The sequence below is a fragment of the Pithys albifrons genome, chromosome 4 (assembly GCF_047495875.1).
Source record: "Pithys albifrons albifrons isolate INPA30051 chromosome 4, PitAlb_v1, whole genome shotgun sequence".
NCBI lineage: Eukaryota > Metazoa > Chordata > Aves > Passeriformes > Thamnophilidae > Pithys > Pithys albifrons.
In genome coordinates this window covers 35641332-35651790 of record NC_092461.1, presented here as the reverse complement: position 1 = coordinate 35651790, position 10459 = coordinate 35641332, and positions in this window count along the sequence as shown.

Here is a 10459-nt window from a genome sequence, read left to right as displayed (position 1 = left end):
CTGGTTGATCCACCTTCCTAACTGGCTTACAGACTACCCTGTGCAGAGACCCAACTAGCTCTGCCTGAAGGGAAATCTAGAGGTGGGGCAGTTCACTCCAAAGATGACTGCTCTGAGGAAGTATTCATGGTTTTTCTTCCTCTGTATTTGAGTTTCATCAAACCCTGAAACCTCCAGTGTCTTCTTATCATGGTTCCTAATCTAGAAGAACATGTTTTTCCACTCCTCCAGTGCTCCAAGTACTGTCAGTCAGAATGCACCAATAATGCATTTTTATCTTTGTTACCATGAATAAATGATGCCATTATTAAAAGATATGGAATGGGATATTATTATGGTTTAGCTTGGCAAAATGCCAACTGCCCAGTATAGAGTCAGAGTCCCCCTCCCAGGGAAAGGGAGTGAGGAAAAGAAACTTAGAAATGGAGCTTTGTAATGGTAAGGTTTTTATATTTACAGAGAAGAAAAGAAAATTTAAAACAGAATATGATATAACACATACATATATACAAATGTGAAAAGACATAATAACACCTCCACCGAGTCACCCAAGTTAATAACACAGATTCCAACCACCAAACCCCAGAAAATCTCCCAAAAACTCTTCCCGAGAAACGTCCCAGCAAGAGAGAAGAGAAATTAACAAGAAAATGTTCACCTCCCGAGATAAACAACAACATGGATGGTAGTAAGGCCTAATCTCAGGAGTCAAAGCAGCATATCTTCCCGGGGCTGGGGCAGAGACTGAAAGAGACAGAAACTCCTCCTCTCTCTCTTTTTCTACCCCTTGACACTTCTTGATGATGTCAAATGATATGAAATACCTCTTTGGTTGCTTAAGTCAGGTGAGATTTGTCCCTTCTAATCTATGTCACATCCTTTGAGGCCTGCTAAAACTGAGGCCTAACTAAGGCCTAAACTGAAACTAAAATCAAAACTACCACAGATGTGGAGATGTGGAGAAAGTCTTTTATACTGTGAATAAAGAGTTTGAGGTGGACAAAATATTACTTTAGAGGTGAGATCCTATCTGGGACATGAAGTGGTTAATTTCCTCATGTTGCTTATTCTTTATCTAAATCATCTAATCCAATGTCCCATCCCAATAACTATCCCCTTGTAAAATAAGGTATAACACTTCAAGCCCTTCTGAGAAGGAGGATAAAGTGTGAGCAATAGCCAAAGGATTTCTTATACTGTACTGGTAAATACCTAGATATGTTTTTTTCTAGTGACTTATATTCACATAGGTCACAAAACAGCTAATGGAGGATTGGAATTAACATTTCCTAGCAATTGTGACAGAAAAGGATAAAAATGAAAAGATCCTGAAGAATAAGAGATATTTTAGGGATATCTTCCCTATAACCTCAGACTAAGTTTATAAAAAACAAAACAAAACAAAACATCAGAGAGGGTAGAATCAATTGTTGTCAGATGGGATTTGCTTGTTTCTGGGCTGTAGAAGGAGACAGGAGAATGTAACAGCTTAGCAAGCACATCCAAAGCTGAAAAGATATTTCTGTCTTGTGTTTGTCCATGAGATGATGATTCTTCTGCTTCATGAGTCAAATACCTTTGCTTGGGAGAAATGATGACTAGTCATTGTCTAGTGCTCTGCTAACAAAAGTGTGAGCTTAATTATTTCCACTACTAAAAGAAAAATAAGAACATCAGGTCTGTGGCACTCCCTCCTTGAATTTTCCTTTCATTTTATGTCATAGAATTTTGAGCTTCTCCTTATGACAACCTTTCCTAAATGCTGCCATGGTGAGGCAATGCCATCAGCTATACACGACAACTCTTCTCCTGCTGTCTCCTAGCTCAGGAATCACCCGAGGCAAGCACTAATAGCTCATTATCTCATAATCTGAGCATGAACAGTAATGATCTGGCTGCTCAGTTGAAATCCTATGTCCTGTAATATAAACATAGTGCACGACAGGGGATTTGAGAGTCTCAGGGCTTAATTAATATCATAAGAAATTCTAAGAGCAGTGACTAACATGGAACAGCACATTGCAGACTGGAATTATTATGTCTCATAGGTTAAGATCAGGATCAGGATTATGATGAATGACTTGTATGGCTGACAGGTTAAAGAATATGAATATACTCCTTTCTGCCAATTAGTTTAGTACTTTATAAGAGGTCTGCTACTCACTGTTGTGATGACAAAGAATATCTTGTAATTTCTGCATTCCCAACTGATCTGCATCCATCTGATATCTCTTGTTTTGTTAGCTAATATAGGAGGTGGAATTTGTTTCTCTTTCTGTAAAGCACCTAATGCACAGTTTGCCCCCCTGGGTACTTGATAAAGGTAGATGATGAGATAGTTCTTAAAAAGCAGTGTAGATATTGAAGGTAGATATTACTGTAGAATAATAGTGAAATTGTTACTGCTCTCCTAGAAGTTCTTCCAAATTAAAAGTCCTTAGAGGATTTTGAGATAACTGGGTAGTGAGGGAAGGCTCAGAAAAAGTTCCAGTTGCTCAAAGGTGGCAGGAAGAATGGAGTTGTTGTTGTAATACTTTATTATGATCCTTAGAAGGTTAAACTGTCCTTGGGAGAGGCAGGTGGATTAATGTGGAAGTCTACTGAAAAGATCAGACTGTACTCAGTGAGATTAATTGTTTCTAGCAGAGACCAAATGAGGGAGCAAGCTGTCTGTTACATGGTATATTAATATCTGGGTGAAAAAAAAAAAAAGAACCCAGGGAACTTTGTACCACTTTGAGGCAGAACCACTTGCTACTGGAGGTTCACAGAATCACTGAATCACAGAATGGGTCAGGTTGGAAGGACCACCATGGATCGTCTTGTCCAATCTCCCTGCTCAGGCAGGGTCATCCCAGAGCATAAGGCACAGGATTGTGTCCAGAGAGTTCTTGAATATCTCCCATGAGGGAGAGGCTCCACAAGCTCTCAGGACAACCTGTTCCAATACTTGGTAACACACACAGTAAAGAAGTTCTTCCTTATATTCAGGTGGAACTTCCTGTGCCTCAGTTTTTGTCTGCTGCTGCTTGTGTTATTGCCTGATACCACCAAGAAGAGCCTGGCTTCATCCTCCCTTATAGACACAGATGAGATTGAGGTTAATGTGTTTCCACCTTCTGCTGTCCCATCTTGTTCCACCACAGAAGTTGCAACCTCCTCATGGATGTTCATGAGCACATCTTTCCTTAGCCACTCCTGCCCAAAGGAAGTAGTGTAACAAATATATCTAAAAGTAATATATATGGGACTTTTCTTGGTTTGGTTCTGGTTTACTTTTTGTTTTAACCCTGATTGCTTTGACAGAAAGGGGCAATGAAATGGCTACAGGTATAGTCTTACTTCATGGGAGGACTCCCAACTCCAGTGAAAAAATGGAGGAGATTAGGGACATGGTTTGGTGATGGATCTGATAGTTTTAGGTTAATGGTTTTACTCAATGATCTTAGACATCTTTTCCAACCTAAATTATTAAATTATTCTCTGATTGTATGAGACAAGTATCTAGAAAAAAGGTGACCTCAGCTCCAGATTGACAGCTGCCAGACCATCATGCCTGAACGTGTCTGGTACTTTTGCTCAACAGCTTTGCTTCATGAATTTCTGCCCATTCAGTCTATTGTGTTTGGTCTAGGAGGTTTCAAGCTACTTTTCAGTTCCTCAAGAAAAAATAGCTGAAGTGCTTCTTTCACTAAAACATCATAGCAAAAATACCTCACTGATGTAAATTACAAAATGTTTTCTCTCCTAGAGATTTTCCCAAACAGAGGGCATGTTTTGTTTTAGTTTCATGAAAAAAAAAAAGCTTTATGTGTGTTACTCTATTCTTGGTGGCTATTTTCCCTTTTTCTTTTAAGCACTCATTTTTGCTTATCAGACCCTCTTGGTCGGAAAAAAAAATGGTTGGAAAAGAACATGCATCAATGTGACTGAAAGTTTGGGGGAAGGTGGTCTGCTAATGCTTTGGTCTCACTTGTAGCAGATTGTTCTGCTCTTCTCCTCTGTGAGAAATCTGTTTCTTCTCTAAGCAGGTCACTGGCATGAGACTTAGGGAAAACAGGCTCCAATTCTCAACTCTATTTCAGAAATGGAAGATGGGAATGAGTTAGTTCCTTCACGTGGCAAATATGAAATGCTTTTCATCAGGTCTCCCAGGGACTGATAGAGCCTGGTCTTCGATCTCTCTCCATTTCTCAGGTGGAGCTACAGGCAGAAAGCCAGGTAAAAATACTTCCCAACACCCTGACTCCAGCCGAGCATATTGTGGTTTTCCCCCCATGCACTGAGCCAATACCATTACTTCTGCAGACAAGAAATTAATCTGACAACCGGCATGGCCAACAGGTTCCTGCAATTTACAGATGTTGCCTGAATATTTTGCACCAGAACCAAGGACAGGTCTGCTGTCCTGTTAATCACTAAAATCACAACTGGCTCTTTAACTTCAGATCACTCACAAAACCCCCTCTGCTCCCTCCATTTTTTTCACTCTGCAGGAAACACTGCACTTATAAATTTTATTTTTATAGGGAGTGTTGCAGTCTCCAAAAATTGTAATGCATGTTTTTATTTCTCCAACTGAAGTAACTGGAAGCTATTAAATGCCCAAAGCAGCTACATAAAGCAGCTTCTAAGTGCCTTCCTTTCCTTTGCCAGGCATTGGTAGCTTGCAGATACACTATGTGTATCATCACAAGTGTTCCGGTTTTTCTTGTTTGTGTTTTTTGCATCCTCATATCCTCAGTCTCTGAAATGCATAAATGTCTTATTCTTCTTGGTGATGTATTTTTTAACTTGACAGCCTGTGTTCAAGAAATAAGGATCCCTTTCTCCAGAGAGCCCTCCTGAAGCCACTCTTTGAGGACATAATCCTTGCTTGTCCTGGGCAAGGCCAGAGGCCATTTTGGGGAACACTTCAGAGCAGGTCTCTGAAGACAGAACCAGCCTTGTCCTGGAGGTGAGCAATTGCTAAACAGCACAGTCTGCTCTAAGCCAGAAATAGCCTCCTTCAAAAAATAAGGTCTATCATAGCAGAGCTAGATGTAATAGTCCAAAGTCATTATGTTAAGTGTGGATAGCTTGGGCTCAGTGCTTGAAATCATTCCTTGAGCCCTTTTTTCATTTGCCAGTGCAGGCATTATTCCTGATCATCTAGTACTGCACAATATGAGCCTTAAACAGTAAAGCAACAGTCTGCAGATGGGTATCCCTAATCCTTTCTAAACCACAGCCCTAGACAGTTCATATCTCTGATGTTAACAAGCCACAAAGGCTTCACAGGCATTTAACTACTGGCACTGGGGCTGTGCATCACTGTACCCTCTTGCAGGTACTCTTGGTGCTGTGGTTTCTGTGTTCCTTTATCTGTGCCAGATTGTGGTGATCATAGATTTTTTTTATTTGCATATTGTAAAATTTCTTTTCCCACTAAAGTTCTTTCTGGAAGGAACTGGCATACATGTGATCAAATGCACCACATCTTGTCTAGTGTTAAGAAAAGGGCTGTTATATGGCACACGGTGAAAATTGTTACGATGGATAGCTGCAGTTCACTCATCCAGTAATGCATTTTGACTGATCAGTATCAGAGGCTGAAATATTTCCTTTTCATTGAGGTCAGATATTTTTAATGTCAATTCTACAGAATTTAGACAATTTAAAAAGTAGGCCAACAATTTATACTGCATGGAAATAAGTAGAGCATAAGACAGGGCAATTGCTCTATTGCTCTGCCTTCAGTAGTGGAGTTTCTGAACACAAGGGGTCCAATTTTGATCCATCTGCAGCTCAGCACAATTCAAGATCTGCAGAGTGTGATTCTGAAAGGAGTATGGGAGAAGGTTTCCTGATGAAAGGAGTATGAGAAGGCAAAAGGCATTGCAATGAACTAATTAAAATTGATGCCAGGAGAGATCTCTCTGATGCCTGGGTGGTGAGCAACCAGCAGGTGTCTTCATTACTTAGACTGCTGGTGACAAGCTACATATAAAATTATGGTGTGTCTTGTTTAATTTCATCTGCAAAGTCTTAGCAAGTCTCTGGAGAGATGGAGTGCAAGGAAAGCCCATAGATGCTCAGTCTTTGAGCTTGGTATTTGGACAAGAAAGAGTGTTCCAGAACCTCAGCTCTTGTGAGCTTGAAACCTTTTTCATTCAGAGCAAAGGGAATGAATAAAATAGGGTGAACTTTGGTTTAACAAAAAAACAATCACCATGCTTGACTACTGCTGTCATAAAGAGTTTGACTTGTATCTCAGTGGAATGCTACTGATTTCACACAGTCTTATTTTCCACCCAGAAATGTGGCATCTCTTCTCTAGCAGTGCCAGTGTCTACCAAACCATGGGACAGAAGGAAGGCAAAGTTACTGATGTTAATGGCTGCTCTTCAATTTTCTTCTTTAAAGGAATTGCTTGCAAGCTGGAAAAAATATTTCACCATTAACTGAGAGCTGTTATCAGACTTGCGCAGGTTGCAGCTTTTATAGTTAAGGATGCAAAGCAGCGGTCATTCAAGCACTGGCTTCATATCAGAGCTGGGCAAAATTTGTGGACCTATTTCAATGCAAAAATGTATGACATTTTCATTGCTTTTGCATGTTGGCTCATACAGGCGACTTCTGTCAATGAGACTTTGATAGTCCCTGCCTTAGAGGCAAAAAAAAAAAAAGCAAGTAGGACATTAGATTGCAACTTCCCATTTGAGGGGGAAGAGGAAGAGGGGGGCTGTGTATTAGCAGAACATGTTTTCATCACAAAAATTTGGAGACAAGGTCTGAAGCTTTTTTCTCCCTCCCTGGTGCTCTGTTAAATTGCTCACTAAGCTGTGACAGTAAAGGAATTGTGGAAAAAAAGAAGAGAAGCAACAAAAAATGGCAGGAGTAGAGGAAGTATCATTACAGTTCTCCAAAGGTCAAACTAGTCACGTTTGTCCAGATACTTTAATATGATAAGGAAACAGTTTTTCATACATAAAAATCTGTCTCCAAATAAGACACACAGTAAAGTGCATTCGAATGCTATAACAAAATAGAATTTAAAAATAACAAGATACCTGCTTTTATTGACTTGCCAAGACTGGAATTTGAAATTGGGTTTATTTTAATATTCTCATCCCAGTTAGTAGGAGAGTTTAAACATGGCTTTAATGTAATGTGATGTGTCTTGCCACAAGGAAGTTGGAAGCCTTTGATTTATTTTGAAATTCTTTTTGCTGACTCAGAGTAAATGTAGGGTGAAATGGGAGATATAAAGCACTGTTTTGAGTCTGCAATTACTTTTCTGTTGGCATCTTAATGGATAGAAGAGATATGAGTAATGCAGGATAGATATATAGAAATGAATTCAATTAATTTTGAAGGAAAAAGAAATATGTGGAATTGACTTTAGTTACAACTTGACCAACTGGAAACATAGCTTGTGATAAGATCTTTAAATATATGCATATTTTCTCAATCAGAAATCAATGCTAAATAATTCACATTCTATCTTTATCTTATTAGAACCATATTAAAACTGTTCATTTTCTGAATGAAGTGATGGTAGAACTGAAAGGCATGGTGTAATAGACAATAATAATTAAGCAATTAAGTCATCTTGCTTTTACTAGGAATAATAAAGTATTTCTCACCTACAATCAAGGTAAGGTTAAATTTTTCTTGGCTAGAGGGACAAAAAAAGGTCTGGAATCTGGAGCAACAGAGATAGTTCTGCATCCTTATTTCACCTCTGCAAACTGCAGGAGAAAATGATAGTTTTGCAAAGCTGAGATTGTTGCTGAGGCTGTATGCACGGCAGTCGGGGGAGCAATTACAGTCAAACCAAACCTGGTTCTGACACATGGTGAGGGAGTCTGGTTATTTGTGTTTTCACCTAGCTCATGCAGATAGTAAGAAGTGGCCAACTGTTCCTGTGTGCATTTTCTGTCTACTTAGCACAACATGTTTGTATAGTGCCTAATAAAAGAAAATAAAAAAAAAGTCATAGCAACCCTCACAGTTATCTTAATTGATTGCAAAGGAGTGTGAAAATAACAGGGAATGAAGAATCCTGAAACACTATAGTTGTTTGCCATGCTGTTATCTCTATGAAGAGATAGAGTGTTTATTCCTAGGATTTTTCTAGCTGAAATTGCTGGGCTTCCTTATCAAGAGGGTAAAATTAGGCAAATTATGCTCACTGTCAAAGAAGAAGCTTTCCATCTCACAGTCTACTAAGCATAAACATGGCCCTATTTATTAAGCTGGCCCTTTTAAATTAAGCAGCAGAGCATTTCACTACAGGTAAAGAGCCCTGAATAAAGAGAATAAGACATCTACAGAAGAGGGAGGATGCGTGCCAAGCTTTGCAAAATTACAATGAGGGCAAGTTATTAGCACCTCAGACATGCAGATGTATATGTGAAAATTAATGCTAAGCAGGTGTTTCCAGAAATAAATTCCCTTGGTTACTTTTATAAAGACCTGATATGGAAGCAGAACTGTCTTTCCCATTTTTCACACTGTCAGGCTCTGAGCAGGTTTCATCCTTTCTGACTACACATCCAAAAAATGTAGTCAGCAGAGGGAGGATGATGATACACAGGCAACGTGTAAATGGGCACTTAATGTACTGTGTCTTTTGACAGAGTATAGAGTGAGCATTAGCAGCAACCCTGGGTAAGCTTCTGGGGCTGGACATGGTCTGGCCTGTTATGACTTGCACTCAAGTATGACATCCTGGGCTTCAGGTTAGCACTGGAGATGACCCAATGAACAGAGCTGTTGGCATTCAGTTTATGCTTGGATACATCCAATCTCATGACTAGCAGCCTGAGCTCCACCAGCTGTACTGACTAGTTCCTTTCAACAGCAATAGTGCTGTAGATTGTTAAATAGGTGTCTGCAACATAAACTTCTGCTGCTGAATTTAGGTATGATGATAACAACAACTCTGATTTTAACCAGGTAAAGTTAGGTGGCATGCATCTTAGTTTAGCAGAGAAGAGGTGATGTATTTGTCTCTGATAGGTGCACAGCTCCCAGGATGTACATGAGAACACTTCATGCTCAGATGCACAAATCCTCACTACATCCATTTGGGGAAAGGCAGAGTTTAGAACTTTAGTGCTTGTGTGAGATCAGGGTTCAGCGCTGGAACCAAAAGCAATTAGCATTTTCATCACTGACCTGATGACAGACAAGAATATACCAACACATGTGTGTAGAAAAAACAATTTAGGGAGAAGGATCGACATGATGGAGGGTTGGACTGCCACTCATGTGGATCTTGAAAAGCTGAAGAAATAGGTTGACAGAGATCCTAAGAAATTCAACGAGGACAAAAGAAAAGTCCTGCACAGAGACTGGGAACCAGTATAAGCAGAGGGGTGACTAAATAAGCAAGAGAAGAGGACTTTAGGGTCCCAGTGGAACATAAATGAATAATGTATCCTTGAGTCACAGAAGGACAATCCCATAGTGGGCTGTGTTAGCAAGAGGAAAGAGCTCCAGGGAAACAACTATTGCCTATACAGGACACTCCTGGAAGCTCAGTCCACCAGAGAGTGATGGTTCCTAAGGACATTATGAACACCCTCACTTCTGTAGTCCCTTGGTAGTATCGATGGAGAAGAAAAAAAATCAACATCCTGTGATCTGTGCACGTTTTCTGAAGACCTAGGGGTCAGACCTGCATTTAAATATTAATACATCAGTTCACAACTTCACATGGCAACTATATGTGTAATTTTAAGCATTTGAGCAACTTTTTAAAATTTACTGCTTAAGAGCAAGGATGCTTTTAAGCTCTCTGATTAGCTACAGCTTTAAAAGCTCATGTTGACTCCACAGTAATCTCTGGATTCAGGAGTGTCTCATGCAATATGCTGCTATTGGAATACCATTACCACAGCTATCTATTATGTCTTGGAGTGTCCAGGTAGCTGGTTATCACTGTATGTATTTGTTCAAAAGCTATTAAAATTATTAAAGGGCAGTTTTCTTCCTGCCATTGGCTCAATTATATCTTTGTTTTATGGTCTTCATTAAAAGAGAATTATGAGGATGCATAAACAGAATAGACAAGTTTAATGGTGGTGAAAACAGATACTTGAATATATATCCATTGAAAAATTTGATCTATACTTGATTTGATTTATTTTCCATTAAAACTGTCTCCAAGTAATAGCTATTAATTAGCACTGTGATGGAGTACACTAGCAAGGTCATGCATGGTTATTTTAGATGTTTCTCAAAAATTAAGTTTGTGAGTACATCACTAAAGCAATTTCACCTTGAAGCTTTAGCTGGCAAGAAGTAATGGTTGGTGCATATAAAATGTTACTGCTCTGGTAGATTGTTAAGCTGAACTTTCAGTTACCTGATGAAACTTTGGTGTTGCTGAAATCGTCAGTTTGCAAGATTTTTTGACAAGGCTATATATTTTGCCATTTATTGTTAGAGAAGGAAGACGACTTTTCTC